Source organism: Anabrus simplex, chromosome 6, assembly GCF_040414725.1.
Source record: "Anabrus simplex isolate iqAnaSimp1 chromosome 6, ASM4041472v1, whole genome shotgun sequence".
Lineage (NCBI taxonomy): Eukaryota > Metazoa > Arthropoda > Insecta > Orthoptera > Tettigoniidae > Anabrus > Anabrus simplex.
Window position 1 is genome coordinate 332,957,800 of NC_090270.1, and position 21,089 is coordinate 332,978,888.

Here is a 21,089-nt window from a genome sequence, read left to right on the forward strand (position 1 = left end):
ATAGGAGACGAGCTGCTCGATTAAGTGGTATGTTCCAAGCTGTCAGTGGAGAGATGTCGTGGGAGGACATAAGTAGACGAATAAGTTTGAGTGGTCTCTTTAAAAGCAGGAAAGATCACAATATGAAGATAAAGTTGGAATTCAAGAGGACAAATTGGAGCAAATATTTGTTTATAGGAAGGGGAGTTAGGGATTGGTGAATAATTTTCCAATTCCTTTGTGATCATCTAAGAAAAGGCTAGGAAAACAACAGATAGGGAATCTGCCACCTGGGCAACTGCCCTAAATGCAGATCAATAGTGAATGATTGATTGATCTGGAAATCAAGGGAACTTAACACCTATACCAAACTATGCATCTTCAATACAAATGTCAAGTCAGTAGTGCTCTTTGGGTGTGAAACATGAAAGACTTACAAAGAACCGATTAGCAGACTTCAAACATTTGTGAACAGAAGTTTGAGGAATATCCTGAGGATATGGTGGCCACAAGTAATCTCCAATGAAGAGCTGTGGAAAAGAACCCAACAAACACCCATTGATATTGAGATGCGTTGTAGGAAATGGAAGTGGATCGGGCATTCATTACGGCGAGATAAGGAGAACATAGCAAGACAAGCCCTGGAATGGAATCCACAAGCAAGGTATCAGGAGAAGAGGCAGACCAAGGAACACATGGAGGAGGAGTGTAATAGCAGAAGGGATGGAGAAAGGAGGGAACACCTGGAGAGAGATCAGGACGATGGCGCAGAACAGAGTCCGGTGGTGGAAGTTCATTGATGCCCTATGCTCCATTTAGGAGATACAGGAAATAAGTCAAGTTATATAGGATGTATGGCTAGTTGTAATTCCTCTTGAAACAATAATTACACTACCACCATCACCACCAACATCTCTCCCTCATTCTTCTCAAGAGATTTTATTAATTTTAGTTAATGATACCGTAGTTCCATGTAACTGTGGACTGCAACCTGCCCACAGATGACGACCACTGGAGGGAGCTTGTGAGTTTGGAAGTAATGGTATGAAAGACAAGCAACCTCCTCCATTGGACAAGAAACGCTGCCCCCTACAGAATGTGTAGGTGTAATAACTGCATTTTGGATTATAGCGAGTGTAAAAATGCCACCGTGCTTTTTGCTGGGGTATCGATCTGGTTACAGGTCAGGTGAAGGTAAATATTTCTTCTCACCACCTGAAAATGAGCATTTCTCTGAGTGGGCTAGAGCGATCCCAAGAAAAGACATGTAGCTTACTGTTTATACTGGATGCGCACGTTTTTACTTCTAGCAGGAGTGATTTTTTGAGTGTAACAATGTGAGGGAAGACACAAGAGAAAGAGACAGCTACTGAAAGTAAGTGAGCAGTAAAAAGAAAGCAAACACTTAACAGTGCTATGTTTTCTAGTCTTTTGAGGCTGGATTTTGAAAAGAACACTACGATAAGCACTGCAAAAGAATTGTTTTTCTACCTTGTATATGGACCATTTTCGGTCTCCTTCACCATTTGTTTTTCCTTTTTCCATATATTTTTAATGTTAGTGCATAACCTCGTATTGAATACCGTAGTCCAATAACATAATAAATTACCTGGTTTGAATGTGTGACAATCATTTTTCTCATGATGGTCCATCCATCTTATTCACACTCCCCTGCCTTTTTGTATGTTGTACTTCATCTGACCAACAATTTACGCTAGTCATAACATACTTTTCGTTCCAGGAAAGTGATGTTTACAAGCTGTCTCTTAAAAAGATTGCAGAGGAGAGATCAGCTATTATCATAAAGGGGCGAGAAGATGAATATTCATTAAAAATTAGGGATTTGCAGCAGGAGATGGAAATGAGGATGAAAGGGCACCAAGCACATATTAAAATTTGGAGGAGGAAAAAGAACACACAATAAAACAGGATATTCTCCTTTTAAAGAAAAAGTGTGCATCCAAGTGTTTTGCGAAGATCATTCTGGGACAAAGACTAATTGGTTAGACCAGATAAGAGAAGACCTAGAGAAGAGAGGGATGCCCTAGAGAGAGAAGAAGTACAACAAATGGAGGCACATCATTCTAAAACATCCAGCCTGGTTCTCTGGAAGAAATTTATGATGATGATGATATTTTGCACAATTTTCTTCAAAACAAGTCATTAATAAATGTTGCTCTGACAGCATTACCTCGCAAATTGTGAACTCTGGCTACAATAGGTTTTTCTGGAATAATTATAGGGTTGTCATTGATGCCTTCATCCACATCAGTAGCAATGTTCCTACAATCCAGATTTTTATTTTTTTCAGACTGATATTGAAATCCTTCAGCAACAACCTGAATCATTGTTTCATTATTCCAAAACATCTTTCAACTATGTTTTTGGCATGGCCATAGATAGCTCTGATGGGCCCCGGACAAATGATGTGACCCCTCCCCACTCCCTCACTTGCCCAAAAATACTCCAGACAAGAAAATTAAAAAATTTCGTTGACCTCCCTTATGAAAACGCTAAATGATTTTTGGTAAAATTCTTATTCATTTCCTGAAGTTCAACATTCATAAAATTAAATCGAACATTTTTAAAACCTGAAGTTTTTAACTTTTCATTACACACGGTATCTTGTTTTTGAATGAATAAATATTGAAAATTTGTTTCTCATTTGTCTTAAAAACTATCCTTAGTTTTACTGCAATGTTCAGCACATTAATGTCTTTATATAGGTATCCTGGACTAGTTCATCCCTACATAATTATAATATTCATTGAATTAAATTTGACTAAATTCTGCTCTGCTCTATCTAATAGGTTTGTTTGTATAATTTAACATTTTTTATTATTTCACGAGGATGTGTAAGGTGAGGCCTGCCTTTCATGTGGAGCCCACGTAGAAGGGCAGGATAGCTTCTTTTCTAAATGAAATTAAAGTAATGAAATGAAATGGCGTATGGATTTTAGTGCCGGGAGTGTCCGAGGACATGTTCGGCTCGCCAGGTGCAGGTCTTTCGATTTGACACCCGTAGGTGACCTGCGCATCGTGATGAGGATGAAATGATGATGAAGACGACACATACACCCAGCCTCAGTGCCAGCAAAATTAACCAATGATGGTTAAAATTCCCGACCCTGCCGGGAATCGAACCCAGGACCCCTGTGACCAAAGGCCAGCACGCTAACCATTTAGCCATGGAGCCGGACAATTAAAGTAATAGTCAATAAGCATTTGAGATAACATATATCAGTAAGCTAATGTGGTCACAGCATACATTACAGTACAGTACATAAACTGCCTTAAAGTTACAATAATCTTTAACCTATCTAAATTATACACGGCTGGACTGAGTGGCTCAGACGGTTGAGGCGCAAGCCTTCTGACCCCAGCTTGGCAGGTTCGATCCTGGCTCAGTACGGTGGTATTTGAAGGTGCTCAAATACGTCAGTCTCGTGTCGGTATATTTACTGGCATGTAAAAGAACTCCTGCAGGACTAAAGTCCGGCACCTCGGAGTCTCCAAAAACTGTAAAAGTAGTTAGTGGGACATTAAGACAATAACAATATTATTATTGTTACGGAGATATCCGTGGAGCAGAAAGAGGTGAAAGAAGGTGCGGGTCTTGAATGGGTCTAACTACGATATCAGAAATTGAGTTAACACTTTAAATAAAGGTTATATTTCTTTCAGAATTTTAAACTTAACAAATAATGAGGTTACAGGTACAGTGACAATTTCAAAAATTGGAAAATTCAAGATTCAGAACTTTAACAATTCTGGACTTCAAGCCCCTAGGTTACAAATTTACATTTTCAAAGTGGTATTATTTAGGCAAGAGAAGAAATCCCCCAATTCAAGAGCACTTTGCTCCAACAAATTTACAGCCTTCCAGAGGCACTCCTCAATATTACAGTAAAGTAGAAAAGAGCTTACGTGCTCTCCAACACTCATCCAAATTTAACCGCCAGCTTAAGGCAACATTACACAAATCTTTATGATCTCTAGCCTCTCAAGGCACAATTTACACTTAACAAAGGTAGTACACAGGGGTATCTAGTACCCAACCTACTGGGTCTTAATAGAAAACGAACAGGTTAAATTAATGTCCAGAAACACAAACTGAATGGAGGCGTACTCTTGTACTCCTAGGTAATGAAGTATTAAAACCCTAACAGGGCTCTCAGCCTGATGATACAGGGGCTAATTCCAAGCTACTGAGGTGACTCGAATGAAAGTTAATTTAATACATTACAGATAAGAAAAACAGTACTAAATCGTAGTCACCTCAAACCAAGTTGAAGGGGAACTCAAGAGGGTAATGCACTCTCTATCCCCGATTTACAGTTTTAAGAATTTATGAAATTTTACATGAAAAGGAAGAAGTTTACATCAAACGGTTTACATAGTCAGAAATTCGGACCTTCCCCTCGGATACGTTTGCGGAGACAGCTAGAAAGATAGAATTTATGTGGCCATTACCTGGCTGATGTTCTGCCTGCCAAAGAACGAGGTGCCTCGCCTCTGCCTTAACACACACACACACTCAGAAAGACGACGATCAGTGAGACGAGATAGCCAGAAAAGCCTCAGCTAGTATCATTTACAATGTACCAACAGTCAAGTGATTACAAGTTCTGACCGCATTTGTTAGAAAAGTCTTAGTCGTGGACAGACGTGTTTCTTTTCTGAAGAAGCGGAGCAAAATCTCTGCGAATTGCAAATGCTTTCAGTAATTGGAGTGCGTGCCTAGTATTATTAATGATTTTGTGAATTCATGTGTTTCCACACAGTAGGAGCTCCATTTATGTATTTAAACTACATTGGAGCCCGGTGACACCCCGTAGATTTTTCATGGGAGATGGGTGGGGGGTGTAGGAAAGAGCACTACACCACTAACTAGAAACAGAGTGAGATGTGTTACTGGTCTCTTTGAGAGATTTACAGTGAAGATGAGCAATTATCAAGGCACAGTATTGTTTCTAACTTCAAATACCTTGGAAATCTCATTTTGAAAGATAGCACAAGCAAGTAAAGTCTATGCACTTTGCTGATGATATTGTAGTTTGGGGAGAGTACGAAGAGGAAGTATAGACACAAGTTGATTTATGGAATAAGGAGATAAGAAATTTTGGAATGAAGATTAGTACATACTGCGAAAAGCAAGACTTTGATCATGATGAGAGGTAACAGAAAATCCAGGGGAGTGATAAGAATAGGAAATGAACCTCTTGAAGTAGTGAAAAGTTTTAAATATTTGGGCAGCATGATGTCACAAGATGGAAATTTGGATGGAGAAATTGATTTAAAAATGCAGCAGTCTGCAAGTTTCTACCAGTGTGTGAGAGACATTGTATGGAACAAAGATGTGCCAATGAAGTGCAAGAAGGTTTTATACTCATCCTATTATACACCTATATTGACCTATGCTTCAGCAGCCTAGACATTGACTAAGCGGAACCAAAGTAAGATACAAGCAGCTGAAATGAGGTTCTTGAGGAGCACACAGGGAAAGACAGGACGAGATAGAATACAAAATGAGGAAATAAGGAGAAGCATGGGAGTGTGTATACTTCAAGATGAGACTGATATAGCAAAGCTGAAATGGTTTGGACATATGATGAGAATGCCAGGAGAGAGAATACCAAAGAGAACATTCATGGATACAGAGACTGCAAAGAGGTCTAGGGGACGGCCTAGAATGAGATGGAGTCCATATGTGGACTGTATTGCAAACAGAGGAGTCAATAGCAATAAAGTACTAGAATTAATAGAGAAATGTACACTCAAGTTTGAGCATTAAATAAATTTCACATTTCAGTCTTTGCTATAGTCTGTAATTGTCCTGGTTCTTTTTGTGCAAGTTGTGATGTGGTATCTACTACACTTCTGTCCACACAAAGTGCACTTACAATCATCATCTGGCTCATGAAACTTCTGGTTTATGCATATCTTTGTGGTGAAACCCATGTATGGAGAGTCATGTTATCACGTGGCGCTGTGTGTTGCACTCTCTAGTCCATCTATCGTCCGTCATCACTGGTGAGGCGCAGAAGTCTAGGTCAATTTCACTTTTCTTCCTTTCCCTGATGTTCACTAGTGCCCTACATGCTTCCGTTGATTGTAGGTAGAATTGTGATCATATGTCTTCTATGAAATACGTCTCCCACATCATTTCGCATACCATCCGGGATGGCGCTGTCTTTCCAACTTGGGTAATCCTCTTCGTGAACATGGCTTTTATTCTTTCTATTCTCATCAGGTCTCCAATCTTCAGCTTTTCCCACACGATCTCAATTCCATATGTTATCACTGGCCCTACTGTCGCCTTGAAAAGTCTCATCGCCGTGCTGCTTGATAGGTTTGAAACGTTTTGGATGCTGTATGAGGCTCTGATTGCTGCTGCCGTTCTTTCTTGAATATGTATACCAAAGGACGCCGCCGTTGTCTGTAGTTTATTCCAAAATATTTGTAATTTCATACCTTTTGTAGTGGCTTTTGGTGTAAAATTATGTTGTCTTTGGGCATTGATTTTCCACCTTTTCTGAAGGTCATTTAATGCTACTTGCTTTACGTCCCACTAACTACTTTTACGGTTTTTGGAGTGAAGGTCATTTGTACTGTTTTTTCATTTATCTGTAGGCTGTTTTCCTCCGCCCAGGTCTCTAGTCTGTGGACTGCCCTTTGCACCTCCTCCTTTTCTTTCGCTCCGATCAGCATGTCATCTGCGTATAGGATCAGCTCGGCTTTTGATTCTTCCTCTACCATGCGGTTCACATCTGCTGTATAAATGTTGAAAAGTGTGGGACTTATGGGATCCCCTTGCATAACTCCGTTCGTCTGTATTATGTCTTCAGAAATTTTTACGTTGTTGTTTATTCGGATTATGTTCCTCTGTAGACATGCTTCAACTATTCTCACTAGTAGGTCTCTCTCGCCGATTGTCAATTTCATTTTCTTGATTAGCTTTCGCCTGTCGATTGAGTCAAATGCCTTCTTGAAATCAACAAATACCGCGTGATATTTCCCTCCTTTGTGTCTTAAGGCTTCTTCTACCTGATTTATTAGGTATTTCACTCCTGGACCATGCTCCTGCCTTTCATAAAACCGAATTGATTTTCTGGAATGTACCCACTGAAGGCTTCTAGTAATCTTTCATTTAGTATCTTCGTGAAAACTTTAAAGGATGCATTTTCTTGTGCTACTCCTCTAAATGAGTCTAGTGATGTTCTGCTCCCTTTTCCTTTGAACAGTATCTTTAGAGTCGCTGTAATCCATCCCTCTGGTATTTTTCCAGTCTGTATACATTTGTTCATTAGGTCTTTCCACAGTTCTTCCATCTCGCCAAGTGAGTCTTTTAAGTGTTCCGTGTAAATTTTGTCTGGTCCTGCGGATTTCTTGTTTCTCCCTCCTTGTATTGCTTTCCTAATTTCATATGTTGTTATTGGCTCCAGAGCATGTGTGGGTTCTGCTGTTTCTATGTCATATGCTTGTTTCAGCCCTTCCTTATTCAGTATGTTCGAGAAATGATGTTCCCAATTCTCCATATGAATTTCTCCTGTTGCGATTGACGTCTTCTTTTTCAGCGTTATGTATGGGTCTGATTTTGCTTCCTCGGCTTGTTTCCTTCCTTGTTTCTCTGTATATTCTTCTTTTTTCTTTTTTCATTTTTTAGTTCGTTATATTTTTTCCTTTTCTCTGCATATGCTGTTAGGTCGTCTGGGCGTCTGTATAATTTTGCTGTATTCAGGGCCTTTAGAGTTGCTTTTCTTTCCTTGTAACACTCTTGGTCAAACCAAGATTGTGCGTGTCTTCTTTCCTTTACTGTTATAGCTTTCGTTATTACTTCGGTGGCTGTTTCTAGGGCTTCTTCTAGTGTTTCTTCTTCTATTAGGTTTCTCGCTTTCCCGATGTTTTCCTTGCTTTCTTCTGTTGTTTCCTGCTGGATTTTTCTAGTATATATACTTGGCGTTTTTGCTTCCTTCCTCTTTTGTTGGATTTCCATACGTAGGCATGTCATTATAGGTATGTGTTTCCTTATTGGTGCTGCCGATGAGTTCCATAGGCCTTCTTGTTTACACAAATGTAGTTGTACTCCTCTAAAAAATAGTAGGTCGATGGTGCTATGACCGTTCTGTGCAAAGTAGGTTGGTGTTTCTTTTTTGTTCACTATTCTGAAGCCTTCTTCTTCCAGTTTCTCAAGAAGGATGCAAATTTTGGTATTTTCTTTGTCTATCCTGCCGTTAAAATCTCCGGCAAGTATTACATTCCTTTCTGCTTTCGCTGTTCTATGGCTACAGAAATTTTATCCATTATTTTTTCTATAGGTGTATTTGGCTGCATATAAATTCCTATTATCGTAATTTCTGATGTGATTATTGTGACCATGTTTTCCTCCTTGATGATTCGCTTGATATCTTCCAGTTTCTTATGAAGATTGTGACTCCCCCTGCTGGTCTTCCTTCCGTCGGGGTCGCTAGCGTGTGTATGCTATAGTAACCTTGCAAGTCCATAGGTTCCATGAGGAATGTCTCTGTCATTATCATAACATCTGTGTCGTCTATTGTCTTTTGTGATATGTGGGGTATTGCATTTCTTATTCCCTCTATATTCCATAATAATACACTTATTTCCGTGTTTGACCGAGGTTCCTTCTTCTCTGGCAATTAGGTGAGATGTTTACTGAAGTTCCACCCCTCATTCTTCCTCCGGTCTCCTATCATATCTCCGAAAGCGAAATCTTCTGACTTTTATTCCCTGTGGCCAGAAATCCGCGCTCTGTGCATCTTCCAGATAGATATATGGGAAACCGACCTTAACCCATTCCAGTCTGGGCCTTAATATCTCTAACTAACGTTCTGGACTGGGCATTTTTAAGGATATTTAAAACATTATATCTCTGTACCTGTAAGAGATATTTGCATGATTCTTTTTTCTTTATGCTTGTTTGAGCATCTAGTTTTGAAAAACTCTGTTTTTAGTATGTCAACTATCACTTGAGATTTTAAAATTGTTTATATATTATACCATGTTTTGCAAATGGAAAAAAAGTTCTGACGGATAACTAAGCAAGTACAGTTTTCTGAAATACTGTTATATTTACCTTATTTTGCTAATAAAAATGTGCATTGCTATTACAAAACAACGACAATAATGAGTACGGTATAAAAATAATATTTTCAATAATAATAGTAATAATTACAATAATGAAAATGGGAGATCTTATGAAATTTTATTTTAATTGATAAATTTTGTCAAAAGTTACTCAAATGTAAAAATATTGTTCCATTTACCACCAAAGACATCTAGAAAGAGAAAATACAGTAATCTAAACAGACAACTGTACTAATATGTAGAAATCTTACGTATTCACACAAATTTGAAATACGCGGGAACATGCGCTAGGCCGTAAAACGAATCCAATCATAATGAAATGTAAGAAGTTATTTTGAGTTCATATGTCAATAATGTGTTCACTTGCGCATAAACATATAATATATCATAAAATATCGAGAATATCACTTTCGTCAAGCACATGTTTGCCGCGAGAAGCCATGTCTTGGAGCTCACCAAAGAGAAAGCTCACTGAGTGACAACATCTACTGATGCATGTTGATTGAAAATATCATAAATTCTCTGACTTCAGACATATAAAACTGCCATCTGCTTAAATACTCTCGTAACTAATACATGAAGAAACACGATGTAACCACCAGAATGCATGCATAGCTTGTTCTCGATTTTTAGTGAATTGTCAAACCTTACTACAGGCTATGCCCGCAGCGCGGCCTGAACGTAATTACGGCCGCTCAGTTAGACCGGAAAGAGTTAAAAGCTTTTCTGTCTCCCAGTGTGTGAAGTTCTTCACATTCTATGTGTCCTATAATGCCATTCCTTTCCAAGAATTTTCTTATATTTGTTGCAGTGGTGCTCTGTTTAAACCGACCTACGTGCAGCCATGCCATTTTTTCTGCCGCTTCTAGTTCACCGTCATCCTTTTGTCTTTGGTTGGTTAAGGGCGATATGTTATTCCATTTGTTTTTCGCTTCCCTTATTGTGTCTCTCTGGCGATTTTGATTCTTTTCTTTTCATGTACTGGTGCTTGTTTCTCGAATGCATTTTGTGCTGTCCTGACCGTGTGGTTTATTTCTGTTGTAGTTTTCCCTTTTAGTCTTTGGTTCATTTTTTGCTCAATTATTTGATCTAGCTTGTTTTCCAGGAATTCAATAATGTTTTCTAATTTCTCATTTACTGTCTCTACATTTATTGTCGTCTGCTTGACTATAGCGTTATTACTAGAGCCCGGAAGTTAGGCATTTATTTTTGGTTAAAATAGGCAGGCAAAAAGGCACTTGAAATACTGAAAATAGGCAGTGCTGTAATTAAAATAGGCATTTATTAGGAGTGAAAGCAAAGAGGAATCTCACTCATTATTAATGAAAATATGTATTTTAAATACTCATTCATTTCTTTATTATCAATTTATCACATAATTAGCGTACTTACTCTTACTTTCCTTGGTTACAAGCAACAACAAGGTGCTTGTTCAAAGTATCAACTGTCATAGACAAACGCTTGACAGAAAGAATGTTTTTCATCATGGAAAAGGAACGTTCTACTTCCACTGAAGTGATTGGCGCAAATTTGTACAAGCTATTTCAGAAGGACACGCACCAGTTAAAACAGAATTTTCACCTTTCAGAACATCACAAATGTTCTTCATTTTTTCAATGCCCACGTTAGCACTCAGAACACGTTTACACTTTTCACTAACATTGTTTCCTTTTTCTCCTGGTGCTTGCAGCAGTTGATTTACTGCATCTTCGAAGATCGCCATAGATGATACCAGCAAATCACCTCTTTTCTCCAACTTCAAGATTGCTTCCGGTATCACACTATAATGTGCTGTTATACATGCCAGATCATTGCTGAGCTCTTCATGGTCCAACAACTTTTTTTACCTCGTGAACTGAAGCAACTTCGTCTACTGATACGGCATGAAGTACCTCACATATCTTGTCCGAATTGTTGCTGTAATATATGACTGCTGAGATCCAGGTTCCCAACTAGTGAGAACTAGCTGTGGAGGTAAAGGGAGCTCTGGTACCACGTCCTTGAAAACCCGGATTCGGGAGGGTGATTTTAGGAAGATTTTCTTGGTATTCAAAACTAACTTATCCACGTGAGGATACAAACTTCTTATCTCTTCAGCAATTCTGTGCAATCCATGGGCTAGACATGTGAGGTGGAGCATTTTAGGAAAGAGAATTTTCAAGGCTGTATCTGCTTTTTTTCATGTAAGGTGCCGCATCGGTGACAAAAAGTAGGACATCATTATGCCGTATTCCATCTGGCCAGAGTAACATTAATCAATTTGTGAACAACTGTGCCACTGTGGAGCCATTTGCTCTTTCCATCTCTTCTGTCGTCAAAAGAAATACTGATGATAGGTCAGTTTGCTTTGCTTCCATAGTTCCAATGATGACGTTGGCCATGTAACGTCCCACTACATCCGTAATTTCATCAATGGAGATCTAGATCTTCTTTTCTGCAACTCTGCTTTGAATCCTCTGCAGGCTCTCTTCAAAGGAGATATTCAAATACGTTTTTCTTAATGTGGATTCTGACGGAACTTCTTCTTTAATGTACTTCTGCAGAAACGTCCTGAGGGATTGATTTTCCAGTTTCCAGAACGGAATTCCGGAGTCCAAGAAAGCTTTACATAGATCCAGGGAAAACTGAGATTGCCTGCTGGATATTGTAATTGCTGTTGATATTAAATTGATCTTAGGGCCAACAATATTTAACCTACACTTATGTGTCGTTGTTGCAAAATGTTGACTTATAAAGTACTTTTTTCCGTAATTATAGATTTTTCACAGATTTTGCAAAAGAGTATAGCTCCATCGGTAGAAAGTGTATCCAAACTGAATTCGCGAACATAGACATGTAATTTACCACGCAACGATGAAAATTTTGGCATGATAAATAAGCGCGAACACCCGAGTTGCCTTTAACAAGTTCAACAGTAGACTAACAGCTTCTTTTATGTTTGACCTGTTAGACAGAAGTGATTTCCTCCCGTCCTCTGCATTATCTTATCATTTCGAAATTGGGAATACCAGGTAATTACTCATTATCACAGCAAAAGGGGTGCGAGGAAGGGGAAGAGACGTACTTTCCTCATCCTCTCTCTTTCTAGTATTCATTATGCTTGTGCAATCCTTTCACTAATGAAGGTTCTGCTATTTTTACAGAGGTTAAATGAATGGGTTGAGAAAATAAGCTTTCGAATGCCTGAAAACAAATAAACAATTTATAGGGAACAATATTCTAAATAGATATTTGTGACGGCAATATGTAATTTAATTTGTGCAACCTTTTTTGTCTTCGATGTGCAGAAATTCATTATGTACTTTTTAAAATGTGTAAATCGCAGAAAAAAATTTCATAACGATCAAAAAAGGCAAAAAAAGGCTTTAAATCTTAAAATAGGCGATGAAAGCCAAAATAGGCAAACAAAGGCAAAAAAAAAAAATTGTCTCTACACTTCCTAAATGCATGAAAACATATTTATCTCTATCTGATTCTTCAATATATCCAGTCAGATAAAAAAGGCATTTTGCCTAACTTCCGGGCTCTAGTTATTACGTTTCTTGCCTTGTGTTATTGGGAATGTAGGATTTGCTGCGTGTTGTATTCTTCCTTGGTGGTTTTTTTCGTCATCGGCAGATGGTGTGCTATTCTGATTCTCAGTTGCACTTTCATTTATGCGGCCGAGAGGTGTCCTCATGTTATTTGTTTCCCCGAATATTTTCTGGGAACGACCTGTGCCCTCTATATCTATACCATCCGGATTGCTGCTCTGTCCGGTAGTTGGCGCCTTTGCCTGGTTGTCTTCCCGTCGTGTTTCTGTTGTTGCGTCTATAGATGGCGCCACCTGTTTCGTGCTGCAGCTTTCGCCCCCTTCTTCTTCTTCCAAGTCAATGCGATGTTTTCTAACCTCTACTGTTGTGTTCGCTTCGAAAATGTCCACACTATTTCCTGGCTTCACTTTTTCGCCTATAAAGTACTAGAAGAGGAGTGGTGGAAAGATCGAGTAAGGTGGAGGGCTTTGGTACACTACCCTACCCAGAGAGAATCTGGAAAGGGAATGGATGAAGAAGAAGAACACAATAAAATAAAAACAATGCAAAGAAAAGCAAGACTATGGTGATACCAAGAGGAGAAAGACTAGGAAAAGGCATTGTAAAAATTGGTGGTCAAAGCTTTGACAGTTTCAAATATCTAGGGAGTGAATTAATGCAGAATACAGGCTGGACATGGAGATTATCAAGAGGGTGCAACAGAACAATGCATTCTACCAGAGTGTAAGGAACCTTGTCTGGAATAAGGAAGTGTAAAGAGATAATGTACTAAATGTATTATGCACTGATACTGAGACCTGGACAGTGACAAGTAGGGAGCAGAGTAGAATTCAAGCAGCGAAATTAAATACGGTACTTAAGTAGTATGACAGGGAAGACAAGGGAAGACAGATTGAGAAACGAAGATGTGAGAAAGGAGGTCAGATTGGAAAAGCTAAACGAGAGAATTGAAAGGAGTAAACTAAAATGGTTTGGACATGTAAAGAGGATGGAGGAGGAAAGAATACGAAAACAGATGATGGAGATGAAGATCGAGGGAAAAAGAATGAGAGGGAGACTTAGATCAAGGTGGATGAATTCGATAAAGAGGAGTGCAAGAAGAAGAAACCTGGACTGAGACAAAATGATGGAAGAAGAATGGTGGAAGGAGAGAGGAAGGTGGAGAAGTGCCACAAATTTTCCCACCAGTCACGAGCTGGATAAGGCGAAAGGAGAACACAATAAAATAAGAAATACTTAATAGGACCCGGAAAGCTTCTCAATTTTATTTTCAAGTGAGAACTATACTGTGGGAGGATAAAATGCTCCCAAAAGCAAAATTGACCATATACTGTACACAACAAGGTTAACAGGAAAACCTAGTCAACAGAAATGAAATTAATCATAACTAGTCGAAACCATCAAAACATGATGGTGAATGGTCACCCTTTGTTTGTAAAGTTCTGGGACAAGAGTTGTATTTCTGAGGACCCCTGTGGGTGGAGGACGCAAACGAATAATACACCCACGGTATCCCCTGCCTGTTGTGAGAGGTGACTAAAAGGGGCGACCAAGGGATGATTGAATTAGAACCATGAAACTACTTTTGATTCGTACCATCACGCGGGGAACACCATGGGTTGCCTGTACTTGCAAGTAGTACCAATATATTAGGTATGAAATAGGTTTGTGATTAGTAGCAGCAAAGGGTTGGTTCTCCTGTGGGTTCCCAGTACCCGTGCATCGTACCCATGTGAGCAACACCGTAGGACTTTTATATGGATCTCTATTTTTTAACATAATGTAGCGCATCTCTGGATTCTTAAGCCTCCTCGCGCAACAATTACCTTCCTTCAAGTTACAAAAAACTGAAGAGCCTTTCCAGCATCGATGTGTTTTTACGTCTATGAATATCTTAAACGACGTAACTTCATCTCAGTTGTTCTTCAATATACAGCAGCAAATTTAAGAAGCCAGCATATGCTGAATTCCTTGACCAACAACTGAAAAATTTCCATCCCTATCAACTTTTTAATGCTATACGGCGCACTAGTCTTTAATTGTAAATAAACGACATGACTTCGGCTCAGTGGTTCTTCAATTGGATACCAGTATCTTAAAGGAGCTAGCATATTCTAATGTCCTTATCCAGCAACTCAAGAATTCTTTTCTATAACATCTTTTTAGTGCGCACTGGACTTTTTAATGTTATACGGCGCACTGGACTTTATTCATAAGTAAACGACGTAACTTCGGCTCAGTGGTTCTTCAATTGGATACCTGCATCTTAAAGGAGCCAGCATATTCCAGCAACTCAAGGATTCCTATCTATAACATCTTTTTAATATGCACTGGACTTAATATGAATCTCTTTCAGAGAGTTATTTTTTAACATAGTGCTGCACAATATCTCACATGGTATGTACTTTTACGAGACCTTACGTGTCTTTACATTGTCTAATTTCTTCAGTATTAGTGTTTTAAATTTGCTTTAGACTGACGATGACCTATTACTAGGTCGAAACTAGTCCCTAATCATTTATGTAATTTAAACTACTGTAATACATGAATTTACTTTATTGTAATCACAGTTCAATACGGATCTATCATTATGAAACTTATTTCGTTTAAGTACGGAAGCTCCGGCAAGCTCAGTCCCACCCTTCCAAGTGATCTGTGTGGATGTTTGTTTCATGCTACTAAGTCATATGAAACATATTCACAAAGAATATGAGTGTGAAAATGTAAACTGCTGAAGAACATGTTTACTCGGATACAAGTTGCAGTCGATGACGACGACTGCTCATAACATTGTCTCCTGCCCTAATCAACTACCCGAATCAACAATATCACTATTTTGCACACTTTTCAGGAAGCTACATGGGCTGTAATTTAGCACAGGTTTTCCTGTTTAAGGTGGTGAAATTGGGGTGTACTACCCTAAACAATATCACTTATTCTCAAGCTTTCCAGGAAGGTAGAAGGCTACAATTTGGCACAGGTGTTCATTATAAGCTGCCTAATTAGAAAAAGTAAAGATATTTCATTCCAGTGTTCTGTGATTAAGTGAAATCAGGGTAACTACCCTAATTAACAATATCACTAGTTCTCATCTCACTCTTGCCACAGGGCTAGAGGGCTGACATTTGGCACAGGTGTTTCTTATAAGGTAATTAAAAGTAAAGATATCTCATCCTCATGTTTTGTGATATTGCTCCATAAACTGCCTAGAAAGCTGGTGCTCCAGTGATGCTTCTCTGAAACCTAAATCCACCAAAGCTTTGCAATGAAACATGGCTTCAGGTAAAATCTTTGCAGCTGAACATCATCAAGGCCACAAATTTATAGCGACTGTTGTGAGCAAGACCATACTGAGTGAGGTGGCCGTGTGGTTAGAGTTGCATAGCTGTGAGCTTGCATTCGGGAGATACTGGGTTAGAGCCCCATTGTCGGCAGCCCTGAAGATGGTTTACTGTAGTTTCCCACTTTCAGACATTGTTTATTATTTTTTTAAACTATCATTCTGTACCTTAATGGGGTATGGTGGACCTCCTAGAGGGTGACGCCAGTCTAACCTCATAAATATTTCACCACGTGGAAGAACATCCAACATCATTTACCGATAGGTATTATAAATTAAATGAATCACGTTCAACCTATTTCTTCTAAAGTATAACTTAAATTTTGAGTTATAACTATCCCAGGACTCATGATTTTAACTGGCAATAGGCACAGGGGCCTGCCAAAAATAAAATTCCCCAGGCAGTGGACAAGGGGACCTGGTGAAAATAAAACTCCTCATGAGAGACGATACATAGTCTCCTCTTGCTGGTGTTTCTCGAGTAGCACTAAGAACCATGCTTCAAAAACAAATGGCAGTAGGTCAATGGGGCCTGCAAAAATAAAACTCTCCAGGCAGTAGGTAAGGGGACCTGGTGAAAATAAAACTCCTCATGAGAAACGATACATAGTCTCCTCTTCCTGGTGTTTCTCGAGTAGCACTAAGAACCATGCTATTACGCTTCAAACAAAAATGGCAGTAGTCAACGGTGACTGCAAAAATAAAACTCTTCAGACAATAGGCAAGGGGACCTGCTGAAAATAAAACTCCCCATGAGAAACAATACATAGTCAACACCTCGTGGTGTTCTTTGAGTAGCACTAAGAACCTTGCTTCAAACCAAGAACCAAGCTTCAAACAAAAATTGTTATTTTGCATGCAAAAGTATAAAAATAATGCAATATCCCATACAAAGAATGGGCATTCAGATAGTAGATATGTATTTATCGGATATTGAATGAGGAATTGAGTCATGGCTAAGAAGTAATATTATGAATGCCGAAATTTTTCCCAGAACTGGAGAGTTTATTGCAGAGACAGGATAGATTCGATAGGAAGGGAGTATTCATACTGGAAAAAGAAGAATTTTTAAGCTATGAGAAAGTTAAGGATGAAAAATGAAATTCTAGGTGTTACAGATGTAAAGGAGAGGGTGTATAAGTCTCTGGTAAGATCCTAATTAGAATGTGGTTCCAGTGTATGGAACCCACACCAGAACTACTAGATAAAAGAACTGGAGAGGATCCAAAGGCAAGCAGCATGATTTGTTCTGGGTGATTGCTGCCAAAGTAGTGTTATGAAAATGTTGCAATCTTTGGGCTGGGAAGACTTGGGAGTAAGGAGACGAGACGCTCAGCTAAGAGGTATATTCCAAGAAGTCAGTAGCGAGATGGCATGGAAGAACAATAGTAGATGAATAAGCTTAAAGGTATGAAAGATATGAAGATAAGTTGGAATTTGAAAGGACAAATCGGGCCAAATATTAATTTATAGGACGAGGAGTAAGGGATTGGAATACTTTATCATGGGAAATGTTCTATAAATTTTCACAGTCTTTGAAAATATTTAAGGAAAGGCTAGATAAACATTTGATAGGAAATCTGCCACCTGGGTGATAGCCTTAAATGCAGATCAATGACTGATTGATTAATTGATCTCTAAAGAAAAGAGGTAACTTTTTTTTACAATTTGCTTTATGTCACATCAACATAGATACGTTTTATGACGATGATGGGATAGGAAAGGGCTTGGAATGGGAAGGAAGCAGCCATGGCCTTAATTAAGGTACATTAAGGTCCATTTGTCTAGTGTGAAAATGGGAAACTACAGAAAACAATCTTCAGGGCTGCCGACAGTAGGGTTCGAGTCCACTATCTCCCGAATGCCAGCTTATAGCTGGCGACCCTAACCACATGCTCAACTTGCATGGTGATAATAGGTAACTTGATATTTTTGGGGTGTACAGATCTGGAAGGGGTGTCGCTGACGTTCATGTTCGTTTATAGGAAGGGGAGTTAGGGATTGGAATAACTTACCAAGGGAGATGTTCAATAAATTTACAATTTCTTTGAAATCATTTAAGAAAAGGCTAGGAAAACAACAGATAGGAAATCTGCTACCTGGGCAACTGCCCTAAATGAAGATCAGTAGTGATTGATTAATGTAGGATAATTTGATAAGTAATGTGGGGAATGACACAGAAAGGAACATGATTGTAGCTGGTGGCCTCAATTCACCAAATGTTAACCGTGAAGATAATGCAAATGATAGAAAACATGACCAACGATGGTAAATAAGTTAATCTGGGAAGGACAGCTGAATCAGAAAGTGATGGCACCAACTAGAGAAAATAATATTCTAGATGTGGTGCTGATAAAATCAGATTAGTTACATAGAAAAACTAAAGTGATAAGTGGTGTAAATGATAATGAAACTATTTTTGTTGTAGTTAAAAATAAATGTGATAGAAAGGAAGGTTGTAAAAGTAGGACTATTAGGTGGTACAATATCGTTGATAAGACAGGGATAAGGGAGTTTTTTAAAAGTAATTATTATCGGTGGAAAATGGTAAATACAAATGAAAACAGCCCATGGGATGGATTTAAAATAGAGATGGGTCGATACCAATTTTTGTCAGTACATGATTTTTGTCTTGATACTCTGATACTTTAATTCTTGTCATAAAATAGAAAAAATGCACATTTCTAAATTCAATATTATTTATTAAAGATCATTTTTATATTAACACTTCAGTATTTGTATAATTGTAAATTAAATATTGTGGTATGCAGTTCTAGCCAGTAGTTATGCACATTTTCACAAAGCAAATATTAAAAAAGTATTTGACACTATTTGAAAAATAAAAATGAAATGAATGAGAAAACAATAAATTAATAGTGCTATTTCTTTTTCTGTCATATGTAAGTCCTGCTGTACTAAACAATCTCTCAGAAAATACTGTTGGTGGTGGTATACATAAATATTTCACAGCTAATTTTTTCAGCTTTGGTATTTTTGTATTTGCTTTCCAGTAATTGTAAACACTTGAGAGGGGGCAAACCAGATCTTCTTTCAGGTATGCAGTGATTTCATTTTCATAAGTGTTAACTGCAGGAATAAGTACTAACAGGGTAGAGGATAAAATGCCTTTCAGTGTGGCAAACCCATTGTAACAATAACCTATATGGATAAGCAGATATGGTGCCTTGGAAAATGTTAAGGCATCCCCTACCGAAGAAAGTGGAGAGGAACCATATTTGCCCCTACCTGGCTACAGCTGGATAAAGGGAAATGATGATGATGACAATGATAGTAGGGAATGTGAAGGATCTGGTTACAGCAGCACAGAAGAAGTTTAAGGAACATTGATAGTTAACAGTGGGATACTGTGCAGGAAGGATACTGACTGGAGGGTAATTAGGAATTTAAACAAGACTTATGGAAATGGGTATATGGGAAATTGGGAGTGAGATTTGTTTATCCTAATGGGTAGGTAAGAGATAGGGATCTACACTCAAATGGCCTTCATTTGACCCACAGCGGTGGATATAAGTTAGAAAGTTTGTTTAGAAGGGTTATAGGGAGGTACATTCAGGGAAACAGGGTGGAATAGGGAGCAGTAATAAGGGTATAGGGATCTGTAAGTCAAGTAGGGATGACATAAAAATGTTTGTGTTGAACTGTAGAAGTGCTGTAAAGAAAGGAATACCGTAGAATTAAGTAATTTAATTGATAATTATATACTTACCAGATATAGTAATAGGAGTTGAATCATTGATAAGAAATGATGTAATGAATGCAGAAATTTTCTCACAGAACTGGAGTGTTTAGTGTAGAGACAAGATAGGAATGGTAGAAGGGGAGTATTCATTCTGGTGAAAGAAGAATTTGTTAGTTATGAAAAGTTAAAAATGACAAATATGAAATTCTAGGTGTAAGGCTCATCTCTAAAGATAATAGGGAACTTGATGTTTCTGAAGTGTACAGACTGGGAAAGGGAGGCACAGATGCTAATTGGGAATTATTTGATAAGATAAGCTATGTGGGAAACAATACAGAATGGAACATGATTGTACCAGACAGACATGAGGGAGTTTTTGTAAAGTAACTACGATCAGTGGAAAACGGTAAATAAAAATGTAAACAGACTCTGTGTTGGGTTTAAAGCAATTATTGAGGAATGTAAAAACAGGTATGTACCTTTAAAGGTGGTAAGGAATGGTAAAGACCTGTCTTATTATAATAGAGAAGTAAAGAGACTAAGAAAGAGATGCAGGTTGGAAAGAAAGAGGGTTAGAATTGGTCGTGGAAGAAAGGAGAAATTGAAGGAATTTACTAGGAAATTGAATCTCGTAATGGAGTCAGCTAAAGATAACATGATGGCAAGGATAATGGACAGTCATACAAATTTTAATGAAAAATGGAAGGGTATGTTTAGATACTGTAAGCAGGGTGCGAAACCACGGGGGGGAAGGGAGGGTTTCCCTCCCACCGATTATTTTTATCTCAAAGGTTCCCCCCCCACTAAAATTGCCCGGGGGGTATTCTTTTATTATAAAATGAGGAAAATGTAACACATATATTACTGAAATCAGTGTTTTTTACTGTGCACATTTTCATAAAAACAACAACAATAATACAGATAAGATATAAATAATAGGATGACTGCCACACAGTGGTGGCAACTCCACACATGCAGCCTATTTTTCATGTTTTACTCTGGCAAGTCCATCTGAAACCCGGGAATAATTTTCCATTGAACATCATTCTTATTATAACAACAGAATTCAAACAAAAACATTTTAAATTTACATTTTTCAGGGGTAGGGGTAATTTACTTACAAGGGAATTATATACCCCCTCCTCGGTTGGGTACTGCTTGAAATAAATACTAGTAGTTAAGCCCTATGATCCTTCTCCTCGCCACCATTTTTTCCCGATTTTGCACCCTGACTGTAAGGCAGAAACAGGTTCCAAGAAGGACAATCCAGGAATCATTAATGAACAAGGGGAGTGTGTATGTACGGTTCTTCAAAAGGCAGAAGTATTCAATCAGCATATGAGTCGTTCAGTTTCAAAACCCTTTATGTGCAGACAAACAAATTTTTCAGGAAGGGCAAAAAACTGTCATTTTTTTTATGCAACAAAGACAG